Genomic DNA, 6,594 nt, shown 5'->3' with positions numbered 1-6,594 from the left:
TTCTTTTTTCCTAGCACCTCATTTTTAATACATTGCATCGCAAGTCATATACTACAACAATTCATATCCATAGTGCTCTTATATATGATCACCCACTGTATTCTGTTTAAGATTTAATGCTCTATTTTGCATCAAGAAAGAAGGAGGTAGATACTGTACAACAATAAAATTAACCTAACTTCACTTCACTCTCCGAGGTTGTTAACGGCACTGCAAAGCATTGCATTGCAACCAAGTGATATTCCCTTTTGGAGCCGATGTTATACAGCACATTAACGAGCACACTTGCCAGTAACTGGGCCATGGACTGAGAACAATTGGCTGCTTAAATTCACAGCACTTGCCTGGCTGGTTCCCATTACTCTTAGGTTTAATATGAATCCTTGAATTGTTCCGGAATGATTATGCTCATGATTTTTATCGATCACAACAGACACTGGCCTACCGGAAAGAAATGTGTGCTTTCCTTTGGCGGGATTGCTATTTATAAGTTTCATGAGGCACTTAAGCAAAAAGTTACATTCATGAATATTCACAAAAGCACCTCATTAGCAGAGCAGGTAAATGCATTTCAGCAGTAGTCTTGAACATCAGATCATTGTGAAGTGAACTAGGTTCATCTTAGGCCACGTAGCTAACTTATTAGTGAGCCTAGTTAGTGCCTTCATGCTAACTGCCTCACTACCTAGCTAGATATTCACTTGCAGGCTAGCGAATGTGCCAGAGTACATCAGTCCACAGAAAATAACCACTAAGGCAAAACAAGTTAACCGTACACTGTATAAATATTCATAGACTAGTGAGCTTTAGGACAGCAAAGTCGACAGAACTTAGTGTAATCTCAAAGAACACTGGTAACATCAATTAGAACAAAATTTATGGCGATTGGTGGACACTTACTCCAAAAAACCTATGAAGGGTGAGGTGCAATGAATGCAGAAGAGTTTCAACAACAGGAATGGAACTTTCAATGCTGGGACATCGGAGCAAACCATCTCTGTGAATCAGCTCAGATTCATCATTTTTCTTAGGTGCTATAAGAAAACATCCAACCCCCTGAAAAGGTAGTTAGACCTATTCACTGCTCAACATATTCCTGGTTTAAATCACTTTATATGGCCTTTAAGTAGATTTGTGGGCCATAATGCTATTATCTATGACATGATGAGTGGAAAAACCTTCACTGGAGATGAGGACTAAACCATCAGAATGAAAGTACATTGCAACTCATCTTACCTTTTATATTTCCCTGTTGACTATAAAACTCAGGCACGACAACATTAACACATAGCAAATGTTTGAAAATTAATTACAATGCATTTTTTCCCTGTGCACTTAGCAGCCCACATTTAGGCCAGTTGTTTTGATATTTATGTTTTGAATGCTATCTTCTCTGAATAATTGTTGATGTCCATAATGTGTCAAAACATTAGTTGAGGAGGATATAATATTTATCTGAGGGGGGTAGGGTGGAGGGTTAGTAGTAATTATTTTCTTGCTTGAGCTTTAACAAACATGTTTTAACTATTACATTTTGGAACTTTTTTTTTCCTCACAGAAAATGTATACCACATAAAAAAGTGTGTGTTGCAAGAGCAAGCATTTGAGGAAAAACTTAAAAAATATGATTATGGCAAAGCCACAATGGGAAAGAACCAAATCCCTGTTCTCTCTTCTCTGTTCAATGGGGATCGCTTCCAAGTTGCATGGTGTTAATCAAATGCTTTTCTCCCGTTGTAGAGTTCACTTTCAACACTTAAAACTGAGCTGGGACTGTTAGTCATGAAAAAGGTTAGGAAGGTGTTCCTTGGTGGATCACATACTGACAAAGGAACACTAAAAAAGCTCCCACTCTCCCCCAGGAAATGGGCCCACGGTATGCTGCCTGTTCTTTTCACATAAATCTTAGCCTTCAGAAAAGACCATGCTTTGGCCTCCTGCTCCTCCCTCTGGTTACACACGTTATGATGTGTCTGTATGTTTTATTTGCACAAAAACAGATGATAGGACAGTGACAGATTTATGGGTTTCTTCCAGATTTATTAACCAAATATCACATATACAGCTCCCACACCTCCTTTTCTACCGAATGTTGAAGTGAAAGGGCAGGATTGAGTCAAGGGCAATGCAACTTTAACAAGTGCCAAAGTTTTCTTTTTCCATAAAAGCCCACAAAATGTACAGAGGGGAATATTTAAATGCAAAGATTTGCCTGATCATGGTTGAAAGTTATATGAACATGAATTATTCCACCGATGAACTTACACATTGCTTATGTGTTTTGGGTGAGAAAGCGCTAAGGGATGTTTGAAAAACATCAGGCATAACATGCTTTTGAGTCAACACTGAAGGTATCCCAAATTTCACTAATTGCCAGCTGAAATTTCTAAATGCTTGTGCCTGAATGCTTGCGTCTGACTTCACTAAACCCTAAACATGTGACAGACATTGAAATGTCATCTGATTAAGCCTGTGTCCCTGGTTCTGTACTGTCGGCACCGGCAGGTGGTTCTGGTGTAAAAAAAAAATCCCTGGTGTGAGACTGCTCATGTATTAAACATAATCACAAATTATGCGATTCTTAAACCCTCTTCCAGTTGCAACAGAAAAACAAACCGTGTTCGCACTGTTCTAGAAGATGTCACTAGCACCTCCTTGTGGAAAAATAGTGCTACACATTCAAAACTCATAATTCCAGTAGAACAATGCTATGAATAATGGATCAATATTTTGCTTGTTTGGCTTCAAAACATCCATGTCTATGAGTAACACCAAGACAATGGGCACACTAGACATGTTAAATGTAGCATAGTATACGTAGTATTAAAATTATTATCATTCTTCTACAGGTTCTTCCCAAGATTTCTTCCCATCATGGAGTTATTGCCACCGTTAAAAACCTGGTTTTAGTTTTAGTGACAGTTCTCCGTAAAATAAATAAATAAATAAATAAATAAATAAAATTAAAAAAATATAAAAATAAAATTTATAAGATTTGATTTGACTTTTGGGCATTGTGACATCAACAAAATACACAGATCAGTTTTGTTAAATAAATTAGTGTATCAGGTGTTTAAAAGCTACAATAACTGATCTTAAGAGCACCTTTGAGTGGCAGTTTGTTCAGCCATTCAAGAGTTGAATGACTCTTGGCATTGGGTTTTACAAGAAAATCTTACAAATGTGATTTACAATCATATGATGCAGAGGCACCCTAAACTTTTTCCTATAAAATATTCACATTTATTTCACAGACAAAATGTTATGTATTTTTAAGATACCCATGGGCTGGCCAGGACTTGAACACAAAACCACCTTCTTCTCCACTGTGCCACACCAGTGTTGAACTTTATATATGATAAAAATTTAATATATAGTAAAAACATGCATTATTAAGTCAAGGATTAATAATTGCTCATTAAGTCTATAGGAAGGCCAGAGAGAAAGGTAGTGAACACTCTATTTCATCTTAGATGCAATTGTGCAGCATGTCTGTGTGCTGCAGGCTGTATTAATTTTATCTACAGCTTTTTCTTTCTTCTTGCCTGCTAACTATGGTAAAGGGCATTAAAATGCATGGTTATTATTATATTTTGTTTACTGGATTCTTAATAAAATACTAATAATAATATGCTTTAATAATAAAGCTAATGAGCAAAACTCATCCTAGAAAATATTGTTGGTGTTAAACAGCTTTGCATTTGTTGTAATAATATGAGATGTATTGAGTAGCATAATAGCAAAATGTTTATACGTGTCATTAAACAGCCAATGGTTCATTATTGAAATGAGAGTCATGAAAGGTATATTCTGTAAAAGCAGTGTTTAGGATTTCTCTGTTTATTTTCTGTAATTTCCAAGGCATCTGTTCCTTTGTGTTCCATCTGAACTATTTTCTGGTTCTATAATTATTCACTGAGCCAGTGCGTGTTTGATACAATTTGTCATGAGGAGACTGCAGCAGGCAAGTCCCTTAATTCTCATGTGGCACTCTTTCTCTAAGGAATTTAACTCTGATGTCTTATTAGTGTCACTATTTTCCTCTCTGTAACTAATCCAAATTTAAAAAGCTACATTCATAGAAGATAGTGTATGAAAATCATACTCATTGACCACTACAAAGAAAATGCACCAGCTGTCAACAAGAAAGGTATTCGCATTGCTACATACTACACAACAATCTGCAATCAAAAAATACCTTGACACAAAAAACATATGCATTACTAATGAATTATTCATTAGGTGGAATGCTGAATATGAGGCCAAATAATCTACTATTGTTACTGAAAGGATGGAAAGTCCTCAATGGCAGGACACAATGGTCTCATTCCACAGGGGTTTCTAGGGTTATAGAGACATTAGTTTCTCCCAATGTAATGGCAGGCATCCTATGGTCGTCAGCATATACCTCACCTATTATTGGCACAAGTCCTCCCTTGTTGTACTGTGGATATGGCATAAAGTAGTCACTTTAGTAATTATATATGTTTATACACAATTATATATGTATTTATACTAATAGTATAGGGGTCTGGTGTAGTACATGTATGTGGCTTTGCTGGAGGTAGTGGTGTCTGTCATCAACTGGCATGCACTATATACTCTGTACTAGAGTACACAAGGGAAGAATAAACTCAGGATTCTGGCAGGCATTCATCCCAAGGATTTCTTACTTACTTACTTAATCTGCCCAGAACTGAGCACATCCTCTTACATTGCACAGCATGGCAAGAAAGTACAGATAAAAGAGAGCTACCACCTACACTCAATATCCACAAGATGGTGCTGTCGCCTTTACTTAGGGACTTGCGAAACTGCCAAGAAAGGGTCCTCTTATTCAGTTTTAGGCACTTGCACATTAACCAACAATTCACCAACAAACCAAAACGAAACAATAGAAATTATTTTCAACTTAGTTGTATAAAAAGAATAAGTACATTTTTAAAGGGATAAAAAAGTGTGTGTTTTATCCTTTCAAAGGGAAGAATGTAAATTAAACAATTTCAAAATGTTTCTGTAAAACTTTTGAATGAAGAAATCATCTAGCTGGCCAGTTAAATTGTACCAAGAACAGGAGAACAGGATAGGAACAGCAATTCAATGCCCTGAGAGTTGTATATTAGTTATTTACGAATATATGCCTGTATATATATGTAGAATATACAGTAGATGCGGTTTTAGAATTTGGCTTGTTTATTCTTTGAAAGCCCTTTGCAAATTACAAATACTGTTTTTTGATTTTTTTTTTTTTTTTCCCAAAAGAAAACATGACATTTGCATGTTGACAGTGACATTTGTTAGCTTTGACTGTCATTTTAACATTTCTGGTTGCTATGATATTTTTAAACATGATTTGCGTGTGTGAACTCATGTTTAATTCCAGATTTAATTCTTCTTCTATGGCATTCCTAAGATATGAAAAACATCAAAGCTCATTGCTGTCCCGGCTGTAACTTCTTCTGGATGGCGTGTAGACAATAAAAGGGTAGAGCAACAACACTGAAATACTGGATTAAAAACCTTTCTGCAGACAATGACAAATATCATAATGACAAACAGCAAAAAGATTAGAGGCCTGCTCTAACTGGTTCTGTTGGCATGGCAGAGAGCAGTGAGAACCATATGGCAGTGGTTTTGCATCAATGTTCCACTAGTGAAAGCCAGCTGTCCACATTATATATTTCTTCTCTGGGTTTTTTTTTTTCTTTTTTTTTTGTGGCAACACTATAAATAAGCATTGGACAAAAACCCGGCAGAAATCATACTGCCAAAGACAGACAAGAAGCCAAAATCACAAATTGGCAGCTAACTCAATAATGTCACAAACTAAACCAAAATAGCAAATTAATTTTGTGTGATAGAGTTTAGGCTTAAAGACATACACAGCACCTTCACTCGACAAATCAGGCAATGTAAATTGCAGTTATTCAATTTTTTTAAATGCTGTTATTTCAAAAGAATGAAGGCATGTAATTGGCTTACTTAGATCAAAACAGCTGTTGGAGATTGAGCTGATTGAAAAACAAAAAGCCAGTCAATGCTGATTAAAAACAGAAGAATTTCACAAACAGGCAATTTGAATGCTATATAATGTGGACAATTTATGCCTGAGGTCAGTAATAGCATTACACCCCATTTGCATCTGGCTAATTGAAGAGAAAAATTTAATTTAAGAGACAAACAATGAGCGAATGTTTGAAAAAAATGCTGCAGCAGTGGATTAAAACTGTGTAATGGTTAAAATGCTTAATACCAAAACATGGAACAACTCAAACCGATGAAACATGTTTTACTGCATGTCAAACCAAAGTAAAACATGTTCATGGACAAACTGCACATTCATGCAGCAATTCTAATGGAATTCTTGAGTTTTTTACCCATGGGACCCTACCAAAATCCCATGATATAATGATACAAATCCAACAAGGTAAATCCCCATTTATTTTAATTTATATGTCTCTGAGTAACTTGGTATCTTCTCACATTTTTGGTTAAGAATTTGGAAGTTAGCGACATGACATCAAATTTACAAAGTCGTGCATTCAAACATATTGAAGCTATATTGAAAGGGTAGAAACAGCACCTCAAATGATG

Source organism: Anguilla anguilla, chromosome 5, assembly GCF_013347855.1.
Source record: "Anguilla anguilla isolate fAngAng1 chromosome 5, fAngAng1.pri, whole genome shotgun sequence".
Classification (NCBI taxonomy): domain Eukaryota; kingdom Metazoa; phylum Chordata; class Actinopteri; order Anguilliformes; family Anguillidae; genus Anguilla; species Anguilla anguilla.
This window is presented reverse-complemented; position numbering follows the sequence as displayed.